Here is a 23,203-nt window from a genome sequence, read left to right as displayed (position 1 = left end):
ATAACAATAGAAACAGCTGCTTCCAGTCCTCAGCCCTCAGTTCCTCTCAAGGTCTTCATGACCTCTGACCTAGTTTGGGTGCTTCTGAAAATAGGTATAAAGAGACAGGCAAATGCACTGAACATTCTTATATTAAGCAATGTGTTAACTTATTAATTAAAATCGATTCACAGTTAAATACTGAGAAACAGGATGATGAAAAGGATAAACGTTGGTCCATGATGAGACGGATTGGAAAGCAGAAATTTGAATCCTTCAGTCGCCCCTTTTGACCAGAATGGAGTCCAAACTCCACTTCCGGTCAACCAGTGAGGTCACTAAGGAGAGTGAAAGTGATGACTCGTGCTCCCTTAATAAGAAAACAGAGTTTCTTCGCCCCTTCTTAGACAAGCTGGAACCTAAAAATTCCAGTCCCCAAGCTAAGGGCTCTTCCACTCTCCACCCACAAAATGAGTTCACGTTTCTCATCATCTGTGGGATTAAGGGTCCTGCAAGCTGAAGTGAAAACATACAAAAAAAAAACAACAACAGCGGACCAAAGTCCAGAATGTGAACACAAATGTGCAAGCCCTAAAAGTCCTCCAGAAGTAAACAACTCATAATTTCCATCGATACTTCCTCTGATGCATCTACAGCTTGCTCCAACTCTAAATCCAAACATACAGGCCAATTCTAAGGCTCAGAGATTCTCTGATCAGACACAAAAGGTCATCCATTCGACCTAAGCCACTCAGGATTCAAATTCATGACCTGCAAAACATCTTTATCTTCACCAGTTTTAAAACATTCATCAGCGTGTTCTGTAACTTCAAATTAGAATAATGAAACATTTTTACATTAACACGCATTAAACATGCCAACAGCACAATAGTCCAATTCAGCACCATTACCATGTTTAATCATCACCTTGCTGAACTCCATGTCAGTCACGTCCACTTAAAATATCTTTTCATTCAAATAATGATGTGATTGTAGTGATGCAACGCATTCCTCTGTATCATTGATAGGAAGTGTACAAGCACCCTTGTCCTGGCCATAAATGAGCCAAAATCACCTTCACAGTTAACAAACTAATATCAAATCCACTCTCTGGAAGCCGGGCTAAATGAATAAACACTGTTACTGCACTCCTGACATTGAGCCAGACCCTCAGTCACCTCAAAGAGACTAGATATAGATATAACCTGTTACCTAGAGACCAAGAAAGATGGAATGGTTTTTACAAACTATTATTCCAATTCATTAACATGCAATAAGAGGGATTATGAATCCATTTCTTTTGTTCCCACATTATAGGGGTTTAACAAAATTTTAGTCTAATTCAACAAAGATTAAACATAAGTCTGTCAAACTCAAGCATCTTTTAACAGAAATAAGACTAAACCTTATAATTATCTTCTCAACTTGTCATTTGTACCATATTACTTTCCTGACTAAACCATTCAACATAATCAGAAGCAGACACCTTGTATAAAATTCATTCAATTCTTACTGTCTGGTCAATGAGAAATGCTCACAGGTTAGCTATTTGCTCAAACTTTTGATTATTTGAAAATCTTTCATACATGTCATTTGACAGTGAAACCTGTTTGAAAGCATTACCAATTGAACAAGAGCAGACTGATTTAACAATTCTATTCCCACATATAATCAAGACTCTTGCTTGGATATGGACTACTAAATTTTCATTTAAAGACAGTCTAAGTTTCTGTACAACTTGTCAGTATTCAAAATAATAATATTGACTTGAGTTGACTTGACTGCTTCAAAATGCTGTTAAAGTTCACGCTGCATTTCTGTTTATTAAAATGTTCATTTTCGCTGCAGCAGTATAAATACTTCTTTCTGAATTCTTACATCAGCTATTTAACCATCAGATTCAAACACTTTCATTCAACTTTATCTCTCTGTTCTACACAACATCCAAACAATTATGTTCCTCTGCACTTGAGGACACACACACACATAGACAGAGAGTGTTTTACTGCAGCATTTGCCTTTAACACAAATGACTTCAACTCAATTCTCTGTGTATTTTTCCTATGCTAGAGTGAGGATGCTTTCTGGACTATTGTGGTTAGTGACTTAGCCAATGTCACTGTTTAAATGCCATCAAGTCTAAAATATTTACCTAAAACATTCAGATAGAAAAGAGTTAACTGTAATTAACCTTTCCATTCTCAGTAAATTTAGACATGTGTTTGTAACCTAATATGCATGGCAGTCTTTAATTTCACAGCTATAAGCTAATAAAATTATTATTATTATTATTCCAGAGAGTAATCTGAACCAGGAAAAGAGGTAATTATTAACCATTGCAAACAAAGCAGGATAACCCATCCATTTAAAGCTCATCTCATGGTCTGCATCATCTTTTCCTCAGATTAACTCAGCATTATAGACTTCTGCAATGTCTGGCATTTCGCTTATACAATCTGTAATAATATAACACTCATTTCAGAGGTTAGTGACAATATTCATACAACAGGGACGAATCATTCCCTCAGGACAATAAGCATTATTGTACCATAGATATGAATATTGTGACAGCTCATAACTAAGTTTGCTTTAGGTGTTGAACTCGCACAAACTTATTCCTAAAACTCTTTGTCCAGTTTCAACTAGATTTACATGATCTTTTATCAGGTTTCAAAGTTGTTGCTAAGCAAGTCGATAACAGAAACAAAACATAACTCATGGCTTCACTCAAACAGTCTCTGTCTCTCTGTTTCATGCACATAAATTTTCAATAGTCTTAGACTATAACATTAAAATGATTACAATTCAGAATCTTTAATCATTCAGCAACGTTCCAAATGTCAAAAGTTTGATCTCTTAAAAACTCAGTTGGAATTATTTAAAGACTAAGAGAATTTCTTGTAATTATTTTACCTTAACTGCTTAATTCCATTCAGCTGTGTTATCCAAACCATCTCACAGCCAGTCTTTATCTTTAGCCAACACCATCTCGAAAATGTCCTTTGCCATGAATAAGGACCTGCATCAGTAAAATACTATGAAATATCAGACACATCAGTTAAAAATCATCTCAGCTTCACATTCAGGAATTCAGCATTCTTAAAATTCAGACATATAAAATATCCAGTGCTGTTAAAGCAGCCAACCACATTGATATTGGTAAAATTTTAAGAAACTTTACTGTCTCCAATGGTTCTTGAAAGCCCATTGCCATTATCTTTTTACCAATCATCTCCTTCAGGGTATCATACCCTGGCATAGTCCGTTGATGCTTGTCACAAGGACTGACATGTCCTCAATAAAGGCAGGATTCCCGTGGTCAGATCTGGACGGGGCCACTGAGGCAGATTACTGTAACTTCAAACAGTTCCCCTCTAAGGATGCTTTAGGCCGATAGAGCATCACCCCAGTCCAGCACCATCTTTCACATTAAACATCCCCCTTTTCGGGTAGATGCCCCGGGGTTTACGAGGGGTCCCATGCCTTAGGTTGTTTTCCGCTTTGGCCGAGGGAAAATCTTACCCGTCTTAGGGAACCCCCCTTCGTGCCCACCGGTCAACTGCCACTCACACTGCAAGCTCCTGTGCAGGCTTCCTCCATGATTCAGAATTTTCTACTTGGGAAAGTGCAGTCAAGAGCCATGAAAGCCATTGAGACTACCTACTAAAATTTAAACATTGAGACAGGTTAATCAAACACTTAAATCAACTGATTATCAAGCTTAGATTATTCAGGGAGTTTAGATATCACCCTGATTCATTCAGTGTCAGGTTCTGCTACCTCAGTATAGCCATCAGGCCCTGTATGTGATGGTGGAGACTAAAGATAAGACAAAAGTTACAAACAGTAATAAACCACTGAAGACAAGACAAGAAATTTCCAAACAGTAATACCAACTGTTCAAATTAATTATCTCTATAGCTTAGCAGGTATATTAGTGTTTTTCAAGATGCTTTAACAAAAGCATTTTCATTCATTCATTTTTCTGTTCACTTAGTCCCTTTATTAATCCGGGGTCGCCACAGCGGAATGAACTGCCAACCTATCCAGCACGTTTTTATGCAGCTGGTGCCTTTTCCAGCCGCAACCCATCACTGGGAAAACAAACAAAAAACATTTTGCAATCTCTTATTTGTTAACCTTGATTTTTAATTACTAATACCTCTATTAGTGTATACAAATTGAAATGTAGAATTTCTGTATTCATTCAAGCATTTCCTTTGCATCTGTGTTTTGTGATTTCCAACTGAGCACTGTGCTTATCAATTGTTATGGAACAGGCAGATAGCAGCTCTAAGCTGACATCTAATGAGAGAGAAAGAGAGTTTTGAGCAATCCAGAATGAAAATGCATGTTTACTAAATTTAAACATACATTAAACATAACATTAACTTCAAAAACATAATTTCATTGTAATATCTATCATAAAACAGAGTTGACATGCATTTTCAAAGTAATGCTGTTACAGTCAACAATAGTTTTAGATCTTTCAGGGGTTAACTGCATCCATCAAAGTATTATTTGAAACCCCCATTTTTATGTTACTTATATATTATTAAAAATATATATATCCAACCATAAAGCTGCTTGTTTGCACAGACTTACATGGCACATTTTTATTCAGACATATCTCGGTTACTTTTACAGCCAAAACTCAGTCAAAAGTCATGGTGAGGGCTAAACCAAGATAGCAGTGCAGTCACACAGAATCTTATCTTCTGAGACAAAACATAAGCTATTCTTTATTCCCATAATGTTACTGTCAGTTTCTGTGCTTAGTTTTTGCTACTAGCCCTTCAATATTTAGATTTTAGCTTTTCAATGACAATTAAATGCCAAAGGAATACTTTTTTTTTCTTAAAATCAGTTCTAAAATAATTTTATACCTGAGAGCTTAGCTGAGCCATTTACTGCATTCTGCTCTCACCTATTTCTTTTTATATCTGAGTTCAACACCAAAAGCAAGAAGAAATTGAGAGGGCAATCTTACCAACAGCGCTTGGCTTCTGCTTGATGAATCTGCAAACCATCCCAAGATGTGCAAACTGTCCAGACCGGTCCAATCCAGTTAGGGTCATAATTTTCTCGGGATTGCTCCTGGTGCATCATTGATCAATCGACCTCACCCTGATATTTCTAGGTCTCTTGTCTGACTTTTGTGGCCACAACTATCTAATGGATCCCTATTATAATGTTATATGTTATTTTTATTCAATTATTTCTTTCCTTAATAATCTGACCTACACTATTCTTATGGCATGCCTTTTTGTCTGTGATGTAGTTAGATAGCAGTGGTGGAACTAATTACAATCTCGGGTTAATTTAGTCCACTACTAAATAAAAACCAGTCCAAGTTTTATCCCCGAGAATGTCTTAAAACACACCCATCAACTGAGTATTTTAACTCAGGGTGAAGGACGAGGTACACCTCTCAACTACTGTTACACTTATAACTTATCACTATAGGTGTACCGCAAAAATGCACCAGCTCGCTAAGGGATTCCAAAATCTACAAATTTACAAATTACAAATCTACCACAATCTACAGGATTACAAATCTACCACAAATTTCTGTGAATCCACCGGCGCCTTTCATTCACGTCTAAATGAGAAACCATCACTTTCATTTACGTCTAAATAAGAAACCAACAGCGTTCCGTTACTACCCACTACTTCACAGACAATCCCTAGTCTATAATTTTTAAATCTTCCTACCTTCATTTTGTTGATTGATCAATGGTGTTACCAGTAAACAAGTGCCCGCATCCTCCACCAAAACTCTAGGGATAGTTTACAGTTTAACCCAAAGAATGACCAGTCTGGTAGATGAAGAAGAGCCGGAGTCAGAGATTTAAATAAATAAATCAAGTTTACTGAAGATAGTTTGCAGTTTCATTCGCAGAAGTCAGCTTCAACACTCGCAATGAGTTCCTAGGCCGCTCTGCTTACAATCACCAATCAATAACAATTATACTCTCACATAACGTCATTAATTGTGTCATACATATTTGGTGTTCTAACCTGATAGGTTAAAACACAGATAAACTAGGAACATTTCTACGTGGGGTTTGTGCGTACAATTCTGAACAATATCTAAACATAAACGTCAGACATCCTTTAGACTGATTAGAGCTGACTCCAGACCTGTGAAATGGATCAACAATCAAATAGAACACACACACAGTATAATCTGTTTCTTATCCAAGGCTGACTGTACTGTTGGCCGTCTTTATCGAAACTGGTTAAAAACTGGTATAATCTACATTCAGGCAGTTATATTCTTACTACACAAGGTCTATCTTGAATAAAAAGTAGAATCACTTTAAAAGATTTAACCGTAAAAATAGCAAAATCACTTTAGACATTTTAGACAGTATTAACTCCTAGAAATAACAATAGAAACAGTTGTTTCCAATCCTCACGCTGTTGTCTTTCTCCTCCTACCAGCACAACGCTTTTCCCAAGAAACAATGGAAATGCAAACAATTGATGACTGCTGCAATTTTAAAAAGTGAGAGGACGTAGTCGGCAGGATTTGAACCTGCGCGGGGAGACCCCAATGGATTTCAAGTCCATCGCCTTAACCACTCGGCCACGACTACAAGACTGTCTGAACTGCCATGTCTTCATGACTAGTACACGTATTGTGCATCCAGATGAAACTTTCATCAAGTGATAGCTCAACAGCAAAAGTCTGATGCTCTACCGACTGAGCTATCCGGGCTCTACAACAGTAACTTACAAGTAGGCAAGGTTTACGTTGTGGTCGGCGCAGACCTTTACAGAACTCTAAAGTTTACCGTGAGATGGGGTTTTCAGCTTATGGTTGGTGTGGATGTTGCTAAAACACGACAGGTTACTTTAAGGTTGGGTTTATGGATGTTGTAGGTGTAGACATCAGTACAACACAATAGTTTGGACTCCATGTCATGTAGGAGACATTAAATAGATCAATGATAACTGCAGAAGGTCTTTCTGCTGTTGTGGCAATGAATGGACACTCAACAATTGAAAAGATTCCTTCCATGCCTTAGAAGCATGACTTGATCAGTACTTATCTACACAGCATGCTGGCATAAAAGATCCTGTTTCTCATATCGAATCCCTAGTCTTCCACACTTTAGGAAACGTAAACATTCAGGACGTGCCATTAGCACAGCCTGCACTAAAAGGTGGCTGTATCACACCTGCCATGACCCGGATTCGAACTGGGGTTGCTGCGGCCACAACGCACAGTACTAACCACTATACGATCACGGCGAGCTACGGAACAGCCATTGTGATCCTTGTGTGGTATGCTCCTCCGTGTGATATGCCCCTTTCTGTTCAGTGAGAACGCTGTTATTTTTCTCCTTCTACCAGAACAACGCTTTTCCCAAGAAACAATGGAAATGCAAACAATTGATGACTGCTGCAATTTAAAAAAGGGAGAGCACATAGTCGTCAGGATTCGAACCTGCGTGGGGAAACCCCAATGGATTTCTGGTCCATCACCTTAACCACTCGGCCGCGACTACAAGACTGCCTAAACTGCCATGTCTTCATGCCTTGTACACGTATTGTGCATCCAGATGAAACTTTCGTCAACCGATAGCTCAACGGCAAAAGCTGTGGCTCCACAAAATGAGCCTTACACGCCCGAACAGGGACTTGAACCCTGGACCCTCAGATTAAAAGTCTGATGCTCTAACGACTTGGCTATCTGGGCTCTACAACAGTAGTATACAAGTAGGCAAGGTTTAGGGTTGTGGTCAGCGCACACCTTTACAGAACTCTAAAGTTTACCGTGAGATGGGGTTTTAAGCTTATGGTTGGTGTGGAGGTTGCTAAAACACGACAGGTTACTTTGAGGTTGGGTTTATGGTTGTTGTAGGTGTAGACATAAGTACAACACAATAGTTTGGACTTCATGTCATGTAGGAGACATTAAATAGATCAATGATAACTGCAGAAGGTCTTTCTGCTGTTGTGGCAATGAATGGACACTCAACAATTGAAAAGATTCCTTCCATGCCTTAGAAGCGTGACTTGATCAGTACTTATCTACACAGCGTGCTGGCATCAAAGATCCTGTTTCTCATATCGAATCCCTAGTCTTCCACACTTTAGGAAACGTAAACATTCAGGACGTGCCATTAGCACAGCCTGCACTAAAAGGTGGCCGTAGATTACGGATGGCAACACAGAGTGCAACGCCAATGTCACCTTGAAAAACCTGCCATGACCAAGATTTGAACCGGGGTTGCTGCAGCCACAATGCAGAGTACTAACCACACAGCAAATTCATTGGTGTTAAATTTCAAGTGTTGTGGTAATTCAGAGTAAAGTGTTAAAATTCTAGTGTTAGATAAAGGTAAAATAACCCTCTCGGCGTTAGAAGCTGATTTGCCTCCTTGTCACACAGAGTAACATGTATCTACCTTTGTAGAAAACCCTTGTATTTGAGAAACTAATCAGAGTGTCTGAAATCTCACCACACCCTCATTCACCTGGCCCTTAAATTGGTCAATTAGTTTAGTCCACTAGACAGAGGGAATGACCACAAATAAGTGAATTCAGACACCTGCTGTTGAACACCTGCTGTTAACAAGCACAATCACTGAAGGAATAAGAAATTGAAGGAAGAAATAAAACTACAGACACAGCCTCACACCAAACCAGCTGAATTAAAACAGAGGATTAAACAACTCAATTAAATAATAGCATAAGCAGCTTCACTGATTACAGTTTGACTTCATTTCTGTAAGAATATTTGACAATGAACAGAGGTTTATATTTTTTTAATTAAAAATATTTCATTTGACCTCACCATCATAGAGATCAGAGGCTGCTCATTTGAGCTCTTGAAGCTTTACTCTTATATCCTAATGTTTCTTTGACTGCTATAGCTGTGTTTTTTGTAACTCATTAGTTATAGCAAGAAAGGTCACCAGAAACTATACTGTTTATGCTTAATTGTTATAGATATAATTTCAGGTGTTTATAAGTTGATTCATAAAGATATCCAAATATAGGTGTATTAAAACTGCATGGGACAATACTTCTGGCAGTCTGCAGCTCTTCATAGAAGGTTCAACAAACAATTAGGATTCAATTAATAATTAGAGTGTCATGCACTAAACATTCAAGCTCCAGCTTGCTCTTTATGACACACAGACATCAAGAATCAGGATGTGAACCTCAACCGTGGTTACTAAAAAACAAAAGCTGCATAGTTCATGCCGCAATGCATGCTGGGTGCCAGCATAGTACAAAGCTCCCAGCATGCATTGCTGCATGAATAAATAATGCAGCTTTATGTTCTTACAATCTCTTTCTTTTCCTTTATTTTGTGTTGTTTTTGGGAGGTGATATTTCAGTAGAGTTTTTTTTACTTGATTTTTTATTTTTTTGTTTGTCACCATCATTGAGATTCAAAGACTAAATGTTGATGTCTGTGTGTTTTTAAGTTCTGCCATAGATCAAACATTCTCATTGTAAATATTGGTTTTATTTTATATTATTGGAGCTTCAGTGATTCCATATATGTATATTATTTGTTTCTCACACATAACTCATATGATATTGAATTAGAAAACAAGCAGGAAAGGATGGTTATGTTAACATCAATAATCTCTTTAGACTGATACTTTAATTTTCTTTAGGCTTTCCATGCTATATGTATAAATAGTGTAATTAACACTAACAATAACAGCCCAAATAAAATACATTTATAGTAAGAAGTTGAAGAGCTTGACTAAAGCAGACTCTGTCCTCCATCATGGTGACTTCAAATGAACAGAAATTTTATTAAGAGCTTTTGTTCACATGACAGAAATCAAATCAAAGGTCAGTAATAGGTGAAGCTCCATGATAAGTTGTTTAATGTGATGAGTTTTTTTTAAAGATGTTGAAAAATAACATTTTTTATTGTGTAATTTGTTTTATTTTTATTGATTATTATTTTATTTAGAGTTTTTTTTTTTTTCTCAGTTGATTTCATCTTTGGTTTTGGCTTGTGTTTTTCTGTCCTTCAGTGATTCTGCTTGTTAACAGTTGTTCATCAACAATTCTCAATCCTCCTTTAATTAGACACTTAATTGTCTCATTAACTTCATCACTGTCTGAGTGTTCAGCCCTCTGTAGTGAGGACACTAGTTAGGATTTTGCTGTGGAATTTAAGGCTTACGTGTGTTCGAATGAAAAATACAGATTATGGGATTTATTTTTAACAGAAATATTCTGGAAACTGAATTTACGAATGAAAAATGTTGAAAACAGCAGATTACTGGCAACCACTGCTGCCAGTATTTTGACATACATTTAACAGATATTTTACACAATAAGAGTTTGCTAATTAACACTCTGAGTGTTAAAAATTTTAACACTTTCAAAAATGTTATTTTAACACTTATAGTGGTTCCCATATAAACACTGAGGGAGTGTTAATTTTAACTCTAAGGTAGTTAAATCTACCAAATCTAAAATTTGCAGTGTGAGATCGATAAAAAATACAGACTGTTGAATGTGCTTTTAACATAAATATTCTGTAAACTGAATTTATGAATGTTAAAAACAGCAGATTACTGGCAACCACAGCTGCTGGTATTTTTACGTAAAATCTAAAAAAGAAAGAAAAACAGCAAAACAGTTTTTGTGTCACCATTGTGGAGGATAATAGCGTCTCTGTTCAAGTCCAAGATGAACTGAGAGTATTTGATGTTATGCTGCATCTTCTTTTCTTTAAAGGTAACTGTGTAGTTACTAATGCAGTCAAAATCTGTTTGCTAATTGCAATCACGCATAAAAACATTATTGCATCTAAAGACTTTACATTTTTTTCTACTAAGCTATGATTTTGTAAACTGAACATTTTATTAGTTCATGAAATATGATTATTTTTTGTAAATTTATACAGTTATATAAAACTTCCATGTTTTTCACAGAAAGATTCTGGCAACCACAGCTGCTGATATTTTTTTGGAAATTTAACAGATATTTTACACAATAAGAGTTTGCTAATTAACACTCTCTTGGTGTTGACAATGTTAACACTTTCAAAAGTGTTATTTTTAACACTTATAGTGGTTCCCATATAAACTCTGAGGGAGTGTTAATTTTAACTCTAAGGTAGTTAAATCTACTATCTAAAATTTGCTGTGCACTATACCAGGGGTGGCCAACCCTGTTCCTGGAGAGCCACCTTCCTGCAGATTTCAGTTGCAACCCATATCAAACACACCTGCCTGTAATTATCACATGGTCTTCAGGTCCTAATTAATTGGTTCAGGTGTTTTTGATATGGGTAGCAACTGAGATCTGCAGGAATGTGGCTCTCCAGGAACAGGGTTGGCCACCCCTGCACTATACAATCACGGCGAGCTACGGAACAGCCGTTGTGACCCTTGTGTGGTATGCTCCTCCGTGTGATATGCCCCTGTTCAGTGAGAACGCTGTTATTTTTCTCCTCCTACCAGAACAACGCTTTTCCCAAGAAACAATGGAAATGCAAACAATTGATGACTGCTGCAATTTTAAAAATGGAGAGCACATAGTCGGCAGGATTCGAACCTGCGCGGGGAAACCCCAATGGATTTACATTTACATTTAGTCATTTAGCAGACGCTTTTATCCAAAGCGACTTACAAATGAGGACAAGGAAGCAATTTACACAACCAAGAGCAACAATGAATAAGTGCTATAGGCAAGTTTCAGGTCTGTAAAGTCTGAGAAAGGAAGTATTAGTAGTATTAGTTTTTTTTTTGTTTTTTTTTTTGGTACAGTTAGTGTGATATTCAGAGAGGCAATTGCAGATTAGGAAGTGTAGTGGAGACTAAATAGTTGGGTTTTTAGTCGTTTCTTGAAAGTAGCGAGTGACTCTGCTGTTCTGATGCAGTTAGGGAGTTCATTCCACCAACTGGGCAGATTGAGCGTGAGCGTTCACGAAAGTGATTTCTTCCCTCTTTGGGATGGAACCACGAGGCGACATTCATTCACAGAACGCAAGTTTCTGGAGGGCACATAGATCTGCAGAAGCGAGAGCAGATAAGAAGGAGCAAGGCCAGAAGTCACTTTGTAGGCAAACATCAGAGCTTTGAATTTGATGCGAGCAGCAACTGGCAGCCAGTGCAAACGGACTAGCAGCGGAGTGACATGTGCTCGTTTAGGTTCATTGAAAACCACTCATGCTGCTGCATTCTGGAGCAGTTGAAGAGGCTTGATAGAGTTAGCTGGAAGCCCAGCTAGTAGAGAGTTGCAATAGTCCAGTCTGGAGAGAACAAGAGCTTGAACAAGGAGTTGAGCTGCATGTTCAGATAAGACGGGTCGGATTTTTCTGATGTTATAGAGAGCGAATCTGCACGATCGAGCAGTTCTAGAAATGTGGTCAGAGAAGTTTAGTTGGTCATCAATCGTTACTCCAAGGCTTTTCACCATTTTGGATGCAGTAATGGTTGCCCCATCCATCTGGATTGAAAAGTTATGGTGTAGAGTCGAGTTGGCAGAAACTACAAGCATTTCCGTTTTTGCGAGGTTCAGCTGAAAATGATGATCTTTCATCCAGTGTGAAATATTCAACAGGCAGGCTGAGATGCGAGCTGGAACCGAGGGATCATCAGGATGAAAAGAGAGGTATAGCTGGGTATCATCAGCATAGCAGTGGTAGGAGAATCCATGTCTCTGGATGACTGGTCCTAGAGATGATGTGTAGATGGAGAAGAGAAGTGGCCCAAGAACAGAGCCTTGAGGTACCCCAGTGTTTAGATGCTGTAGGTTGGACACCTCTCCCCTCCAAGACACCCTGAATGACCTGTCAGTGAGGTTAGATCTGAACCATTGTATAACAGTGCCCGCAACGCCCAGTGACTCGAGCGTAGATAGCAGGATCTGGTGGTTGACAGTGTCAAAAGCAGCTGACAAGTCCAGCAAAATGAGGACTGATGATTTAGAGTCTGCTTTAGCCAGTCTGAGATCCTCCACGACCAAGAGCAGGGCAGTCTCAGTTGAGTGGCCTTTCCTAAAGCCGGATTGCTTGTTGTCCATGAGATTGTTTTGAGTAAGAAAGTCCAGGACTTGATTGAACACTACTTTCTCCAGAATCTTGGCCATGAATGGAAGCAGGGATACTGGTCTGTAGTTTTCAAGTAGCTGTAAGAATCAGCTCTTTGGTTTAAATCATGTTTAAACTTTGGGGATTCGAATCAAAGATTTGAACATGATTCACATAGAATTATTTAAAGCTTACACTTAACTTTAGTATTTGTCTAGCAAATAGAACGTTTAGTGTAAAGCAATTCTGTATTATATTATTACGTGGCCAACAATAACAATATAAAAACAGTATCTAATTATTTAATGAGCAAGGTAGCAGTATCTGAAGCTGAGGCATTAACTTATAAAGCACACAACACACCAACACGGATCTTAAAACGAAACAAAAGTTTATTGCTACTCTATAACACAAAGTACTAATCTACGTAAAACAAACAAATGCACATACATACACACACGCACAAGCAGTTTGAGGAGAGTTTTGGCTGAGTGGATTTAACTTCTAGCCTTTGCTAAGTTCTTAGCATTGCAACCTGAGAGAAACCATAAAAGCAGAGAATTTTGCTATTCTTTACTACTTAAACATAATTCACACCAGATTCAGTAATGGGTAGAAACCTTGTTTGTGCTACTTGCGTTCTGATGTAATTTTGGTTTCCTTGACTGGTCCAAAGGGAAATCCCGGCGAAGCTGATTGGTCAGCGTAGCAACTTCAGTGACGTGATGGAATTCCCTTGTCGGTGAAGAGGGGTTTCCTTAGTCGGTTGCTAGGGATACGGATGTTGGACAAGGCGGCGTTCGAAGTCCTTCCTGGGTTCCTGTAGTTAGGATGAGTTTCAGAGTTTGGATGTGTTGACCCGATGGCTTGTTGTTGAAGCGGTTGCACAAGCAGATCGGGGGTCGAGCCGGCAGCAAGTGAAGGTCGCGGTCTGCTCCGTGATGTAACGAGGCTTCCGGCGAGGCGATGTAACGGCCACAGCACGAGAAGAGCGACGTCCGGGCAGCGACGGCGGTGACGACTGGCAAAGATGACCGGCAAAAGACGACGATGAAATTCCTTTGTTCAAAGTTTTATAGGCTTTGGTAGAGGCTGGGTCTACACAATGCTTGTCCAATCAGATAAGGTGCGGGGTGGAGTCACACCCCAATTCTGCCCTCTAGGAGGCCGGGTTGACACCTGGTGTGGGTGCTGCTTTGATAGCATAGTGGTTAAAATAAAGTCTTATAACATCAACACTTTTTATAGTATGGTTTCTTCATATAAACCAATGCATTTGAAATGTTCCTAGCTTTCAATCGATACCAAACATGAAGTATTTCACAAACATTCTGTAGATTTCATTTGTCACTGAGGGCTATTACTCAATAACTATCCATAACAGTTCTGTTAAACACATGGAACATGTACACACAAAAACCTACAGAAACATAAAGCAAACATACATTACTCAAATAAACACAGTTTACATTTACTGTATGTCCATTAAACTTTGCAAGCGTTTCTGATCGCTTCTGTGTCTGCCTGAGAATGTGTATTCCTTGCAGACGCCAAAGGACACGCAAACCAAAAGGTACTTCTCAAAAACCGGTTTGGTGGGTTTTTGATTGTAGAGCCTCTTATTGTTTTAAGGTGTAAAGTTAATTAACACGCAACTGTGATGTTGACTGGCTAGTTATCCTGTGGATTGCCTTTTGCTGGTTGCCTGTGGATTGCTTTGAAAATGAAATCAAAGCTCAGACTTGTAAGCAACAACCAATCTTTTAAGAAAAATATAGTCTGTGACTTGTTCGGTTCTGGAACGATCCGTTGACTCCCCACATAGCGTATGGTCCAGGTTGGGTTTCTTTAGCAGTGGGGTTACCTTAGCCTGCTTAAATGAAGTGGGGAATAAACCAGAGTCAAGAGATGTGTTAATTATGTGAGTCAGTGTTGGTATGACTGCAGGAGAGATGGCTTGCAAGAGATGAGAGGGAATGGGATCGAGTGGACAGGTGGTTGCATGGCTAGATAGCACGAGTTTGGACACCTCAGACTCAGAGAGGTGAGAAAAGGAGGTGAGTGTGTGTGGTGTTGGTGGTGTACCTTGCGTGTTTGTTGTAGGTGCAGCAAATTGAGCACTGATTTTTGCAGTTTTGGTACAAAAGAATGTAGCAAAGTCATCAGTAGTAAGTGTGGAGGATGCGGGTGGAGGAGGAGGATAGAGGAGGGAGGAAAATGTTTTAAAAAGTAGGGGAGGATTAGTGGCATTGTTGATTTTCAGACGGTAATATGTCTGCTTTGCAGAAGTAACCTCAGCTGAGAAAGAGGACAGAAGAGTTTGGTATGTTAAGAGCTGTGCAGGATTTTTAGCTTTCCGCCAAATTCTCTCTGCAGCCCGAAGTTTGAGCGATGCTCACAGAGAGTATCCAAGAGCCAGGGTGCAGGAGGACTGGAGCAGAGAGCAGAGAGAGTTTGCAAGATGGAGGAAGAGAGTCTGAAACAATGGTGGATAGTCTATTGGGTGAGAGAGATCGTAGGTTTCTGCGAAAGGTAACCAGTGTTGGAGTGTGTGGCGGCTCAGGAGTAATGTGGATGTTGAGAAACAGAAGGAAATGATCCGATATTTGTAGTGGAGTTACTATTGTTTGATCAGTGAAGCAGTGTCGTGTGTAAATAAGGTCTAGCTGATTACCTGATTTTTGGGTAGCAGAGGTAGGTGCTCTTTTTAGGTCAAAAGAGGCGAGCAGAGTCTGAAAGTCTGCAGCTTGCGGTTTGTCAACGTAAATGTTGAAGTCACCTAGCACCAACAAGGGAGTGTCAAAATTAGAAAAAGATGAGAGAAGAACATCCAGTTCATCTAAGAAGTGACCTAATTTACCTGGTGGGCGGTAGATGACAACCACATTTATGCAGAAGGGGTGGATAATGGTGACTGCATGGAATTCAAAGGAGCTGATTGTTGGCAGGGACGGTATCAGAGTAAATTTCCATTCTTTGGAAATTAGTAGTCCAGTCCCACCCCCTCTCCCTGTCTGACGAGGAGTGTGGGAAAAAAAGAAATTAGCAGAAAGAGTAGCATGTGTAGCAGTGTCCTCCGGCCTCAACCAGGTCTCAGTTAGAGCCATGAGATTATAGTCAGAATATGTAGCTATGGAGGTAATAAAATCTGCCTTGTTCACAGCTGATTGACAATTCCAGAGGCCCACGGAGAGAGAGAGTTGTGAAATAGCAGATACATGTATTGAACGAAGGTTGTGAGGATTACGCCTGCAGCGTACCTCCCGTGTTTTGCGAGTGTTAGTAACAACAGGAATTAGAAAACACATAATAAACGTGCACTGACAACAAAATAAGTGTAAAGATAAAGTAAAACAAGAAAGTAAAGTACTCGAGTGCTTTGTCGGTGTCTTTGCTCGGTGGAGTCACACGAGGCGGTCTTCACACGAGGCTGCCGCGACCGCTGCCGCGGTGAACTAGTTGTTTATATAACCCCAAAGCACTAGCTGATTGAATTCAGCTGGACACGCCTCGAGAGTCAAAACAAAACACACACGCACTTTCTCTCTCTCAAACACACACACACACTCCCTATCTCTCTCACACACACACACACACATACTCCCTCTCTCTCTCACACACACACACGCACATATACGTACACACACACACAGCAGTGAACACATGGACACACAAACACTCCATCTCTCTTACACGCACACACACACACACACACATACTCACACACACTCCCTCTGTCACACATACACACACACACACAGCTGTGGTTGTAAATGTGTGTGTTCTTGTGTTCAGATGTCTGTTTCCTCACTCTGGATCCAAACACAGCACACACTCAACTCATTCTGTCTGAGGAGAACAGAGAGGTGAAGAGTGCGAGAGAGAATCAGCCGTATCCTGATCATCCAGACAGATTTGATGTTTATCCTCAGGTGTTGTGCAGAGAGAGTGTGTGTGGACGCTGTTACTGGGAGATTGACTGGAGTGGAGATGTTGGTGTGTTTATATCAGTGTCATATAAGAGCATCAGGAGGAAGGGAGGTGTTGAGTGTGGGTTTGGAGATAATGCTCAGTCCTGGAGTTTGAGCTGTGATTCCTCCAGATTCACATTCATACACAATGACACACACACTGATCTCCCAGTGAAGCCACTCAGCAGGAGAATAGGAGTGTTTGTGGATCACAGTGCAGGAACTCTGATCTTCTACAACATCTATAGAGACACAATGAGCCTCATCCACTCAGTCCAGACCACATTCACTGAGCCGCTCTGGCCTGGGTTTGGGTTTGGGTTGCTTAGTTATGGATCATCAGTGAAACTGATCTGAAGACTGACGAGAGATTTACCCAGAATCCTCTGCAGAAGCAGCAGCAGCAGCAGTGTCTGTGCGTGTGTGTATGTGTTCACTGTTATGTGCATGCGCGTGCGTGTGTGTGTGTGTTTCTCAGTCTTCATCAGTGTCATCATTGATGTTGATGAAGTGTCCTCCAGGATGCTGCTGTGTTCAGATCAGCTCATTCTTGTCTACAGATTGATCTTCTTTATTGTTTCTCTGTTGTTTGAGCACAAATAATAAAAGTCAATGTCAAATCCACTGCTGATATTAGAATGTGATGATGAACATGGAAATGTCTGAATCTCTGTCAAATCTTGAATCAACTGTAGAGAAATCCAGCAGCTCAATGAATAAAGGAGAAATGAAGTGTGACGATTGTTTCTGCTCTTCTGATCTTCTTCTTCATGATTTGACTTGAACTGAACAATAAAAACACATTTATTCCAGTATTTATTGATCTGTTCATGTTAGTTGATGACAATAAAGTTGTTCTCTGTTAGTTCTTGTTGACTCTAAGTGTATTAACTGATGTTCACAAGCACAACTGTGGATTAATAATGCTTCAGTAAATGTCTGATTACTGTCATTCATCAGGAGTCAGTAACTAGGATTCATATATGCTCTACAAGATTCATTTACTGTTCTGAATTAACATTAAAAACACCTTAATGTAGAGTTTGATCATCATAAGACACACAAATACACCGACAGTAGAGTTAAATCTCCATCACATGTTAAGCTCCATCACTAACACACACTTGATGACACTATTACTTTGAGATTCTGATGAGTGTTTCAGCAGTTTTTCTTCTATAACCAAGACCACACACACACACACATATTATTTACAATTATTTACTCAAGTGAAGCCTTGACAGTATTACAGTGTAGAGTTATGACTTGTTGCCTCTCAGAATACTGAAGATTGAAGAGTGTGATTGAGCATTTTAAAACAAGTTATTAGAGCTGAAATAAAGTCTTAAACACACAAGACTGCTGCTCTTAAACTGTCTCTGATTGTAATTAAGCTAAATGTGCAGGTTAATTTGGAGCTTTAAGCTTTATTAAGTAAAACAAGAGTTAAACCATCTTAAAAACAATGCTAATAATCTCCCACATTCTGCTCCTGTATAATCATGGGCATAAATCTGATTTAACAGTAGGGGGGGGGGGGGGGGGGTGCTCTTTTGAGCATTTTTTTGAAGGGGACACAAATAATACAGTAGAATTGTACTAATAAAGATATGTTCCCACAGTTAAAAATGGTTTCATCATAATTATTAGTATAGCATGGAGACTACGTCATTATGATTATTGTCAAAGTTTTCTCAGGTTCAACGACACTGCAAATTTTTCTTCAAAACTATTTATTGCACTGTTTGTTGTGTTGTTTACAGTCAACTGACTGACTCCTGAAGCTGAATAAATGCAGGAAAAGACATTTTCCATACTCATAATAACTAACTTCAAAAACATTAAAATAGCCGATTATATTGTAAATCAGTGAGCCTGTGAAATCTGCTAAACAGCCACATCTCAGAAAACATTAAAAAAAATGTTCACCACCCAAAAGAATTGTCATCATCCCTTCAATAAAGCACAACACCCTAACCTGACACTGTACATCTGACTGACCCTGCTCTGCCTGATCCTCAATCATCTCTTTCTCCTTTGCCTGTGATTGATAATGTGACATTAGTATTTTCATAATCACTCATTCTGAAAAGCCAGTATGCTTAATATGTCAACTTTTTGTACTTGGCGTTTAGCTGCACTGAAAATGATCTTATGTCTATTTTCTCTGTCAATTTATCCAATGCATGACACTGCCAGGCAAGTTTATTTATACTGTAGCACATTTTATACAGCATGGTAATTCATAGTGCTTTACATGCAGAATGCAAAACTATCATAAAAATAATCACAACAATAAAAGCAAAGATTTAAAAAAGGTTAACATTTTAATTTCAAATTAATTGAGTCACTTAAAACAGAATAGAAACTGATTATACAAAAATACAGTGGGGTTACTGTGCACAGTGCTCATTTAGCAAATACACAACTACACAATATGCTAATTGTGGTCGTTAATGTTAAGTTAACATTATGCCAAGTCGTCACAAATGAAACAATGCATGGGAAACGGCTTTAGCGTTAGCATAAGCTACCTTAACGCTAATATAGCAGATTCATGGACAATTACATCTGTAATCAGTGTTTTTGCCGCAACTAATTTTTGAACGAGTCTGTATTAACTACATTGAAGAGAATCGCTTTATTTAAGGTGGATAAAAACCCCTACTTACTAACTGAAATTCAACATTAACTAAGCCGCAGCCACACACCTGACATGTGTGTGTGTGAGAGAGAAGGTGAGTTAAGGGGAAAGAACGAAGTGGACCGAACCACTCTGAGGAAGGGGAGGGGGAACTCAACTGTTTCCAAATGCATTTTAAATGATAAATGCGGTTTTCTTTCTAATTAGACAATTAGTTTAGCTAGATATATTTTTTTTCAAAAACAATTAAGAGTTTTTATTTTTAATAATATTTTTTTTTTTTGGGGGTGGGCGAGGGGACATGTCCCCCCGTCTCCCCCGGGATTTATGCCTGTGTGTATAATATTAGATTAAATTCAATTCAGCTTTATTTGTATAGCGCTTTAACAATGTAGATTGTGTCAAAGCAGCTTCACGAAAATGGTCATAGTAACTGGATCAGGGTAGTTCAGTTTTTAGTGTTTAAGTTCAGTTCAGTTTAGCTCAGTTCAGTTTGGTTTGAAGTCATTACCGAGAGTCCAAACACTGAAGAGCAAATCCATCTATGAGTAGCTTTTTAGATCCTGAACCATGCAAGCCAGTGGCGACAGCGGAGAGGGAAAAAAACTTCACCAATAGGAGAGTGAAGAAAAAACCTTGAGAGAACCAGACTCAGTTCATCACGACCATTTTAATTTCTCCGCTGGCCAACAGTCTTGTGCAGAGCTTCAGTCTCAGCAGTGAAGGCTGGAAACTGGCCTCAGCAAAGACTCGTCTGTCCCTGGAGCATCACTGGAATCAGACTCATGCTCTCCACTCCCCATGACCAACAGCGCAGCAGCAGCTCAGGATACGGCCTGGTCCCGGATATGGACACCTTGGGATCATCTCGTCGCTGGTTTTGGGTCCAGTCAGTGACTCCGCATAATCTGAGGACCTTGGGATGAGTATCCCCAGGTGGAAATGGATAATAAAGAGACCAATTAGCGTAGCTGCTGTTCATAGTGTATATAAGCAAGATGCAGAAACTTGTGTGGAAACCCGCTAAGTGATGCACTGAGTGTATGCTTTACTAAACAGATAGGTCTTTAATCTAGTGTTGAACTGGGAGAGTGTGTCTGAGCCTCGGACTCTATCAGGAAGGCTATTCCAGAGTGTAGGAGCCATAAAGGAGAAGGCTCGACCTCCTTTACTCGACTTGGCTATTCGAGGTACTACCAGAAGCCCTGAGTTTTGAGATCTTAAAGAGCGAGTTGGTTTGTAGCGAGACAGAAGGTTGGTTAGATAAACAGGAGCTCGATTATTTAGAGCTTTATAGGTGAGAAGCAATATTTTAAATTCAATACGAAACTGAACAGGCAGCCAGTGTAAGGAGGATAACATTGGGGTGATATGATCATATTTTCTAGACTTGGTAAGACCTTTGGCAGCTGCATTTTGTTCTAATTGAAGTTTGTTAAAGGTGCAGTAGGTAATCTGCCAAAAAGCTAACCGCGTAGCATATTATCTTTAGATGGCGGGGAGGGACTGTGATTTAAAGCCACACCCCCTGAAATCGCGAGCGCGCGCAACAGCCTACAGACAACCCACTAGTTCATGTCATTCGCCAGTTAGTTAGTGTCAGCGCCGTGCAGGAATTACATTTATTATACTTAGCCACACTTACATGCTATTTCAGAGTGAATATTCAGAGTAGCATGGTAAACAGTATAGGAAGGCTGTCATTGTTCAAAAATGACCCAATGTGAATATAAAAGCAACTTCAGCTCAATAAAGCAGGTTAGGTGGAATAGCGCTATTTACTGGTGTTTTGTTGTTATACTAAATATAAATCTACATTATAGACGCTGTCAATGAACCTTATGAAACTGAAAATAATCACATCAATCTTTCACTGAAATTTTTTTAGTTTTATGCTTTACCCAGAATATAAAAATACATATAAACACATTTAGATCATTTACTGTAATCATTACTATTGGACTGTGAAGAGACTTTCAACCAGCACAACAAAAAATGTTTCAGAAGACAATCACCTACTGCACCTTTAATAGAGGATGCTGGGCAGCCAGCAAATAGAGCATTACAGTAATCCAGCCTCAAAGTCATAAAAGCATGGACTAGCTTTTCTACATCTGAGATGGAGAGCATACTTCATAACTTAACGATATTTCTCAGATGAAAGAAGGCAGTTTTTGTGACATGGGATATATGGTTTTTAAAAGTTAGATTGCTGTCTAATATGACACCCAGATCTTTTATAGTAGAGCTAACACTAACTTTGTATCCCTCTAATTGTAGATTGAGTTGTGAGATATGCTGTGTACAGGATATAGGCCCAATAAGTAATAATTCTGTTTTGTCTGAGTTTAAGAGAAGAAAACTGTTGGTCATCCAGTCTTTAACATCTCTAATACACCCAGGTAGCTTAGACAGTTCAGACATCTCATCAGGATTAGTCTCATCAGGATTAGTTTTACCTACTAGTCAGATGGAGCGAAGCAATCTGGAGATGTTGTCCAACAGGAGTTCAGCTCCAGCTTGACTGGGGTGCAGGTCTTCAGCACAGAAAAGCCTAGGACGCTCCCAAAAAAGATTCCAGTTATTAGCAAAGACCAATTTCTGTTCTTCACACCATGTTAATAGCCATTCATTCAGAGCAAAAAGTCAACTGAACCTTTCATTTCCTCTGCGGTAGGTAGGAAGTGGCCCAGAAATGATGATCTGCTTGGCGGGCGAGGTGTGTCGAACCATCTTGATCAGGCTCCTGAAGTCCTTCTTCAGGATCTCCGACTGCCAGAGCCCGGTGTCCTTCATCCCCACGTGGAGGACGATGGCACCAAGGCTCTCGGCAGCACCCAGGATCGTTATAATCTGTGCAGAAATATTCTTAACTCAGGGTCCAGGAAAGCAGAAAGTACGTACATTGTTACCTTTGGAGGAGGCGGTGCGGACGTGGCGAACGATCGAGTCACCGATGATGGCCACATCGAGACCCGTCTCGCGGAGAGGGGAGAAACGGTTCTTCGTTGGAGATCTCGAACACGGGAGGAGGAGACGTCTTGCCCCGGGACCTGGCAAGCACCTTATGCGGCTGCACCCAGGCGCCGTGGCAGCCGGGTGTCGGCATGAACGACGCCTGACCGAGCCGCGCCCCGGGTGCGCTGGGTCTGGACAGAGAAGGACGCGGGGTTGAGGTAGAGGGAGTGATGTGGTTGTATCTTCCGCTTACCTTATTTGATAAGGCGGCCTTAGCGTTAGGCACAACAAGCAGAGCTCGTTGTTCCCGTCTCTGCGTTCGCCTCACCTTGAGGGTGCAAATCTGGGACTCCACTGCTTCCAGCTCCAGCTCCAACGCCTCCATCGATGCTTCTCCTGCACTCAAGGGCAGACACACAAGCGACATTGTACAGGGTGAAGAGCAAGCCCAGTAGGTCAAAAAAATGAGTGAATTAAAGAGATAGGTAGCTTTAGCTGACCAGCGGCGCTAGCAGGCTAAAGCTACAAACAACAGGCGGATGCTCGAGGGACAGAATGTTTTAAAGCAGTTTTGTTTGTATAAATGTATTAAGGGTTTGTTCACCCTACGTAGGAGAGACAAAT

General features: G+C 39.8%; 2 protein-coding genes and 1 non-coding gene across 3 annotated transcripts in view; 2 read left to right on the top strand and 1 right to left on the bottom strand.

The window, feature by feature from the left end:
- Positions 1-23,203, top strand: part of LOC137491105 (uncharacterized) — a 698,540-nt gene that overhangs the window by 263,469 nt on the left and 411,868 nt on the right. The window lies entirely within an intron of this gene.
- Positions 1-23,203, top strand: part of LOC108182277 (uncharacterized) — an 85,868-nt gene that overhangs the window by 42,817 nt on the left and 19,848 nt on the right.
- trnas-uga (transfer RNA serine (anticodon UGA)) lies at positions 6,500-6,581 on the bottom strand. Its single transcript has one exon. It is a non-coding gene; the product is annotated as a tRNA-Ser (tRNA).

Source organism: Danio rerio, chromosome 4 (genome assembly GCF_052040795.2).
Source record: "Danio rerio strain M-AB ecotype USA chromosome 4, GRCz13ab, whole genome shotgun sequence".
Lineage (NCBI taxonomy): Eukaryota > Metazoa > Chordata > Actinopteri > Cypriniformes > Danionidae > Danio > Danio rerio.
Note: the sequence above shows the minus strand (reverse complement) of the source record. Positions and strands in the feature narration are given on the sequence as shown.